This window comes from Lichenostomus cassidix, chromosome 2, assembly GCF_008360975.1.
Source record: "Lichenostomus cassidix isolate B80296 chromosome 2, HeHo_3.0, whole genome shotgun sequence".
Taxonomy (NCBI): Eukaryota; Metazoa; Chordata; class Aves; order Passeriformes; family Meliphagidae; genus Lichenostomus; species Lichenostomus cassidix.
In genome coordinates, this window is record NC_139482.1 from 113,570,730 (window position 1) to 113,579,661 (window position 8,932).

Genomic DNA, 8,932 nt, shown 5'->3' on the forward strand with positions numbered 1-8,932 from the left:
CATTATCCATTTGTGCCCATCAATTTAAACTGATGGGTGCTGTCATCATGGGAGGAGTGACTGATGTACCAGGGGGTCAGGCTACCATTCACAGGGGTCTCTAAGTTGTAGAAATGCTCCAAAGGGTGACACTTCTGGGGTGTTGCATTCCAAATACAGGAGAGACATGGACATAGTGGAGAAAATCCACTGGAAGGTGACAAACAAGACCACAGAAGGCTGAAGAGCTGTGACTCCTTAGCCTGCAGAAGGGAAGGGTCAGAGGGGACCTCGTCACTATGTATAAGTGTGGAATGGAGTAAAGAACCCAAAGCTAAGCTCCTCTCAGTGCTATTCAGCAGCAGGACAAGAGGTAATGGGCACAGTTTGAAATACAGCTAATTCTATTAAAACATGGGTAAAGACTTTTACTTAAAGAATGATCAGGCACTGGAAGAGGTTGTCAGAGAGGCTGTGACCATCCCAGGAGAGCCTGGAAACCTGTCTGCATGTGATCCTAGGCAACTCTCTTCATAGCAGGGTGTTGGGCCTGATGGGCTCCAGAGGTGCCCTCCAGCCCTGGCTGTTCTGTGGCTGTTCAGTCACCTTGGGCAGTGCAAAGTGCCCTTGGTAAAGAGCTTTCTGTTCACTGTTAGAAATTGCCTTTTTGTCCTTTGTTGACTTAGAAATTGATTGAATGGGTTGTGCTCCGGTGTCTTCCTAGTGACTGAGGGGAGGCTGAGCAGTCAACAGTTCCCCAGGTTCTTTTTCCATGTTTTTCAAAGCTGCATGTTTAGTTGGCCTTCTGCCAGCTCTCAATGACCTATCTGTCACTTAAAAAAAAGAAAAATTACAAATAGCAGCACTTTAATTACAGTGGTTATTTTTGTTCAGCCCTCTAGTAAAATTTTATGCAGTCCCATTGATCTGAATATGCCCAGTTTATCTAAGATGCCTGCATATTGTTGCTTCCCACAGTCTTTTCTAACTAAACAGGTATGAGCAGAGGCCGAGGAGAAGGCTTTGTTGTGAAGCATGAAATAAAAATATATTCCTGATAATTCTTTTTCTGGTTTACTTATAGAGGAGCTCATTAGAAAAGCAAGTCTTTTACCAAAGCTAATTAATTACTTAATTAACAAAAAGTAATTTAATTAATTAAATAATTAATAGAAATTCTGGTTAGTGCAATGATGAATAAATAACCTGAGTAATTCCATTACTCTCTGGGCTCTGGGCTTGTCTTCAGTCAGATGCTTAGAGAAATATATTCAAATTAACATTTCTGACAGTAACCTGAATCACATAATTGTACATCTCTCTGTACTTATGGCAGTTAAGTGGTGTTAATTTTGGATTATTTTCAATTGCTTTAATTTCTCTTATTTCTGTTGATTTTGGAAATAAAATAAGTTAGCTGGAACAAAGCAACTTAAATTCACAATAAGAATGTTCCTAGAGGGATTTAATGCTGTTTGATGACTGCATAATACCCTCCCTGTGTATTTTCATGTAGTTATACCCAAAGCACTAAAAAAAACGTGAACAGCTTGTTAATTCTAAAGAAGTCAGAAGTATTTTCAGGTTAAAGAGGCTCTTTTAAGACCAGTAGGATAATAATGCTGAAACACTTTGAATAAATGGGTTAAACCATTCACTTTGAAAAGCTGACTACACATTTTAATAGTTCTGTGCAGAGAAATGTCTTAACGAATAGTATTATGTAGCTCAAATTATTGTGAAATAACAAATGGAAGATCCTTTTAACAGCTATGAATAATCCCAAGTGTCCTAATGACAAAAGCATTTCTTTTGAAATATCCAGAGGTTTGTTTGCAACTGATGGATTGTTTAAACTGTGTAAAATTTTATGATTTTACACACAAGCTTAATTCTCCAAACCAATATTTACATACAAATTCTGCTGTGCTTTCTCTCCTGAAGAAAGGAGGTATTTGTTGCAGATTACTTCAATGTTTTCCATTCTGCACATAATAACCAATCTTCATGACAACTCTGTTTACCCTGGTATTCATCCTTGCTTTAGCAGTGGTGACTGTATCAGTGGCACTGGCAATTGGAAACACCTCTGCCAAGGGTGAGCTGACAGGAAATGATTGGTGGGTACAAGGTGAACAAAGGTGAAGCCTAAGCAAAACATGGCTTAGAAAGGGGTTGGAATATTTGACAGTGATAACTAAATAGCCAGCACTGGGCTTTGCTTTGTTTTTTCTGCATAGGAGGTTTTGGGCTGCCCCTGTAAAGAGTTGTAATTTCTCCCAATTGTTTTCTTATCTAAGCAGACTTGACCATATGTTTGCTTCTGTATGAAACAGGAGCTTACAAGAATGTCTGAAAGAGTGATTACTAAATTTTGAGTTGAAATAATTTTACAGAAGAAATTAAATAGGTGATAAGCAGAAAAGAGTACAGGGAAAAGATTAGTTATTATTGTTATGAAGAGGAAGGACTGACTAAGAAAAATCAGAAGAAGAGGAATGGCCTTTTCAACCCCTACTTTTACCATTTCTATATTAATGTGGGACCCCTAGAGTATTAATATTTGTGTGTTTATTTCCATATCTCACTGCGTACCAGATGTGAGGAAATGTGAGGATGTACACCCTGTTTGTAAATTGCTGACATGCAAATTAACTTGATCTGAATATTGTTTAGCATATTCTAAATCAACCTTTTCTTAAAGAACACACCTTTAGCTGCTTTGCTCTTTTGGGTCTTTTATTACTTCATGGAGTGTGTTCAATTGGAAAATGGAAATCACAGTGCTTTTGAAACAGGAACATACACAAACCTTAAAAGAATTCTGTTAGGCCTTAATCAATAGTTTGAGGAGAAATACAATTAGTTAATTCAGCCTATTTTTCCAGTCTCTATACACAGAGATATACTCATGTTGAGTCAGTAACTTACTCATATATTCTCCCTTTCCCCATACACTGAATTGAAGAAGCTTTTGTTCACTAGAAATACTTGATATTAAGCTCCTCCAGATAGCTCGACTTTTTACATTTTAGACCAATTTGGGCTACCAGCAGAATGATGACATGAAAGAAAGAGTGGTTTCCTTGCTACAAAGTACAGCATGAACATGTATTTATAAGCAAACTTAGCCTCAGAAGCTATAAAACTAAACAGAAGGATAGGAAAAGAGGCAAAGAGATGAAAAGGTGATCAGAATAACACAAATTATAAGACTTAGCATAGAATAGCTGAGCTCTTTCACACAGATTCCTTAGTACTTTTTCTGCAGTGACTAACAATCCTGGCAGCTGCAAATACCACTGAAACTGAATTTTGCATGAGAAAGTTACAGAAGACTTTCATTAACTTTGGAGTCAGTGAGACTCAGCTGCTTAAATTGTCACTGTGAGCAAGTTCAAGAGGAAATGATCACTCAGCTCATGTAGCTGCCTGGGGATTTTTTCCATTGCCCAGATCCTTGTTAATATTTCTGTTGGCAAAGTTAGATCAGCCCCTCAATCCTCACCCCAGATGCCAGTTGGCAGACCACAGTGTTTAATTCCTTGGAGAATGAAAATTGTTTTACCTCAAATCAGAAAAATATCTGAGCAGTGGTGGTTCTTGATTTTTATTTATTTTTTTTTAATTGGGATGAATATATTCTAAAGGCTCAGTCATGCCAAATTTAAACACTTTGCACATCATGTAAAGAGAAGCCTTTTCAAATACAGAATGAAGCCCACAGAAACAAAGAATCTTTTTCTTAGTATTTAGTACTAATGCCTATGCATACTAATGTGTATGTGACAGACTGTCAGACTTTATGGGCTCATGTATATGCCATTAAATGGATGAGAGAACAGACAAGGAGTCATAACTAGAAAGGAGGGTAATAAAGATGTCCCTGTAGTTAGCTGTATAAGGGGGCTGTCTTTTTTTTAAGGATCCTCACTATTTTAGAAAGGTACTGGAAAATGCAAGTCTTAAAAAGCAAGGTTCCATCCTTTTTTGTCTTTACATTTATATATTTATATTTTTGTTTGTGTATTCCAGTCCCACTGGCTTAACCAGTGTCTTTACCACTTACATCAATTATGCATCCTTCTGAAAGGCTTAGCTGTGGGAGTATGTGAGAGTTCAATGCATGTATGATGGAACCAGCCACAAGGCAGAAAAGAAAATCATGTTCTAGTGCTCTTAGTGCAGGAGCCTTTTCATGTTGCCACCTTTCTGCTTTTCTGTTACAATGGCTCTGCTTCCATCTTAAATAGGAGCTCTGCTCCTGCTCTTACTGCTTTCCTGCAGTGAATGACTAAACACAGCAGAGTTTTTCTTCAGTTAATTCTCCATTTATCTGTTCGTGGGCTTGGTGCACTTTTTGGCAGCCTTGCTGCTGGCTGGGTGTTCTTGTGGGGGGATTGGAGTGTCCCTGACATATTCTGAGTATTTGATGGGTGAAGCTATTTCTGTGGTCCTTTCTCACCTGGGGAACCAGTTTTGTCTAATTACTGCAGTACTGATTCAGAGAAGCCCTGGATTTAAACATTAGATTCCACCTGGATGTAGATCTTTAGAGATTTCCTGAAGTGGAACCTCTTACCCACCAACCAAATGGCCAGGGTGCAGAACACTGTGCTATAAAATTAAGTTACTTAAGAACTAGTTCTTGCTCATGATTTGAAAATAGCACAAAGGCTGTGACTCAGCAGCTGAAATAAATTCTGGGCCTAGATATTTGAACTTAAATAATGTAATAATGATATTGTCCTTTGCTATTAAGAGTTCATTAGCAGGGCATGACTACTAAGAAGAGAAAGGATGGTTGAATTTTTGAGCAGTCACTGCCACATGGCTGTGCTTTACTGAGCCACTTGGAAGCTGCCTTGACACATTTCAAAAGACTGAACATTCATTCTTTACCTTGTATTTGACATAGTGATGCTGTAAGCATAAACTCTTTGGTAGAGTCCCTGTGCTGTGAAAAGTGGTGTGGAGTTTTCTTACAGTAACTACAGAGTTTACATCATAAATTTTTAAAATCAGGTTTTAAACCAGTGAAGGACAAAGGACGAAGTACCAAGGCATATTGTGAGAACTTAATCTCAAACTGATTGAAGACTTCCAGTACCATAAACTTGCTCATACAGAAAAAATGTTTGAGGAAAACTGGAATGGATTCACAAACTCACATTTCTGAAAGTAAAAAGGACTCCTACATATTATCTAAATAGTTTATTTTATTATAATTTCAAATTCTACTTATTAATGTTAAAAACTGAACTGAACTCAATTTGTTTCAAGAAGCATCTCTCCTAGAAATGCCCGTGTGCTCAAATATCAATTATGAAGCTATGATCTTTCTACTTTCCGCTTCATTAGAGGACTGACACTTTTTGTTTTTTCTTTTTTTTTTGCTAATTTTCATAGAAAGAAATACTATTTTGAATGACAACACAAAGATGTCACTGAAATATTCAGATCCAAATGCAAAAGAGCTTTTAAATCTGTTATTAAAAAACCTGCTCTCAGAATGAAGTATGTCACAGGTAATATTCAGGGTTATTTAACAATTGTTTGAATTAATTTTTTCAGTTAGTCTTAAATTAATTTTTTTCAGAGAGTCTTAAAAACATTGAGTGGAAATTATTGCATTACTTACTCCTCTTCAGAACCAGCTGTTCAGTCACTAGTGTATAGCTCTGATTTAGTGAGTGTGACTTAGAAAATCCAGTTCATTATGGTGATCAATATCAGCAAACTCATCACTGGCATGGATTCTTTTGTAAGCTCTGCTCACTAAACTTGAATTATGTGCTAGTTCCAGGGCAGTTCATCATCCCTGAGGAAAAGTACTCTTGACCTGCCACTGCTCTTGGCTGCTGTGAAAAACAGAGGAGCCCACAGTGCTGCAGTGCTCTCACACAAGCACCTCCCAGGAGTTGTGACACTGCAACCTCAACAGTTGGTAGAAAGCTGAAGGGTAGAAAATCCTGGTAAAATGTTTCAAAACAATTTTTTTTTTAGTTCTCATTATATAAACTGTTTAATACAACTAACGCATGAACAGCCATCAGCTTCAGAATCAGGATCTAAACATATAGTTTCAGAATATATATGGCTGTTTATGTAATATGTGAGTTTCCTACAATGATTTCAGAAATTGCATTCCCTCCTATCTGTGCCTTCTTCAATTTGTGATGTTTTGGAGTTTTCCACAGGTATGAACTTGAAATGTGTCATTGCCTGTGGTTAGGGGGTGCCAGACAAGGCAGATGTCATCTTACTTCTTATTTATTTTTGCTGCTTGATTTCTTGCTTTGTTTTTAGTGACATTAGCTGAATAAATAGATGGAAGACCTGTTATGTAAAGCTGTTTACTCAACATGGCTTTGGAAAGAACATCACTTTGATATATATTAACTCATGCTACAATTGCCTTAATAGATGTTGATAATGAAATCCAGTCATAGTCTATGAGAATGAGTAACCATTAATTAGATTAAGCTTCTTTAAATTCTAAAACAAGCATATGGAAGGACAAATGTATAACAGAAAAGCATAAATAAAAGAAAAGGAAAGTAAGTGACAGGAAGGGAAGAAAAAAAACCCAGAGAAAAGGCTGCCTGTGGCCAAAAATAAAGTTCTTGAAAGGTCTCTGATGGCTGTTGCAGAAGAAAGAGCCATTAAGCTTAGAGAATTCTGGAAATATCTGGTTGGAAAAAAAAGATTTCTTAGAACTCATCGTGTACAGGACAATGTAAGAGAAGCTAACATGCTTTGCACAATATTCAAATAATTCAATTTTGTCCAAATGGGTTGAAAAATAAGAGATACCTCTAAGGGAGTGAATCATGCTACCTAATGTTAAAACACAACAGGGAGTCCTACTTTATATTAGAGAACATGACTTATCAAGCTGGTTTTCAATGCTTTAGAATTCCTTAAGATTTTATTCTATTCTAACTTAACTGTTGTGATGGCTGGATGCAGTAATATATTGTGGAATTTTTCACCATTCTCTCCACAGCACTGTGGTGAGAATATGCTGTCTGATCTTTAACAAGGGTCTGCCACAAAAACTCTGAACTACAGGTGACAGTAGGTGGCTGGAGATGGAGAGTGAAAGATTGTGAAATGGACTGTTTGGATAAAAATAACTTCTCTTCATCTGTAATCAAGGATGTAAAAACTGCCTAGCTGTTTGGGTTTATGTTTTGTTCTTTTCCTTTACAATAAGGTGTGTCACAGTACTGACAGGATATGGCTTGACAGAGACTGAAAGGTGAAAAACCTCTCCGAAGGTTTTCTTCCCAGTAGTCTTGAAAATACCTGCCATTTGGTGCAATCTCACCCATTTTAAAGAAAAAAAAGTGCAGTTTAGGAAAAAGAAGCAATATCTGGCAAGGACAATTTAGCAGGGAAATTATTTCTAACTTGAGGATGAATTTGAACAAAGAGCTCTTGAAGTGCTGTGATGCCTTCCGGCTCCACACCCAACGAGCACGTCTGCTAATTTAGCCAGCCCTTCCTGCATCCACAGCAAGTTGGAAAGATATTTCTCTTTTCCCTTCAGGCTTTTGGCTGGTCTAATTGGGGGCAGTGACCTACTTTGTTCTAGTTATGAAAGACACTTTAATAAATGGGTTCCGCCTTGCACTTTTTTTGAGGCTATTCAGCTTTAAATGCTCTTCTCACAAGCTGGTGTCATTCTAATTGCTCCAATATATTCTTAACTTGGTCTGAGGTCTTTAAACAATGAAGAATTCTTAAATATATTCCATCTAATAGATATCTCTTCCATAGAAAAGCATATGTGGGTCAGATATTTTACTAGGTTTGACAGGCACATATATAAAAGGTATTTTGAAGAAAAGAACCAGATCTTCTTATAATTTAGTGTTTACAATGCAAAAGAGAGCTCCAACATTCATATCTCTTGAAGGATTATATCAAGAAAGAAAAACATGACAAATGCATTAACTTTTAGGAGACACTTCTTACCAAAGCTGGGCATCACTTAGGGTTGATGTTACACACATTCCTTGTCTGGTGAGGAAGGAACTTGTGTCACCTTGCTCCTTTGACAAACACTGACAATCCTTTGCTAATTTGCAGGAGGACTGGAAAATAAAATGTCATACAGGTATCCACAATGCACGTTGGAGAAGAGGGAGAGATGACTCAGCTGACTGAAGTCAGGTGTCAGAGGTGGAACTGACTTTGGGCTGTTTTCAAACTAGTTCCAGCAGAAAAGTTTAGTTGTACAGATAAGGTGTGGCAAATAATATTTATGACTACAGGCACTGAATTTGAAACCTAGTTTGGCAGACTATCTGATGACTGAGAAGAGCTAGGTCTCTGAGGAAAATGGTTTAAAAATATTAGAAGGCAATCAAGGGAAAGATGGAAGCTGGACTGTGTTTGAAAACCCACTTTTTTCTAGACTTAATGCATCTGTCTTAGCTGTCCAGAGACCCAGGGTCTCTCTTACTGTTTTTGGCATTGTTAACTGCTAATTCTGTAACAGTTAATAGTTTATGCAATATAAACCACAAAGAATTTAATCATGTCTTCCACGATTAATTTGAGCATACTGTGCTGCAGCACACAGGCTCCCCAGGGAAGTGGTTACAGCACCAAGCCTGACAGAGTTCAAGAACACTTTGGGCAATGCTCTCAGGCACATGGGGTGGCAGCATGATGGAGTAGTGGGTGCTTTCATAGCATTATGTCAAGGCAGTGTTTCATGATCTGGCCTCAGAGGATACAAGAGAGCAATGGTAGCTGCTAGGCTGTTAGAGGACTGTGAGAACTTGAAGAAACCCAGCATGGACTGGACTTGTGATTGGAAGCTTTGTAGAAGACATTGTTTTCCAGGAATTAGCAGAATCTTGAGCAGACCACGTCTGTTCCAGTGGGCATCATACTTACGGGTTGAGAAGCCCATATTTATTAATGTAGTCTGAAACCT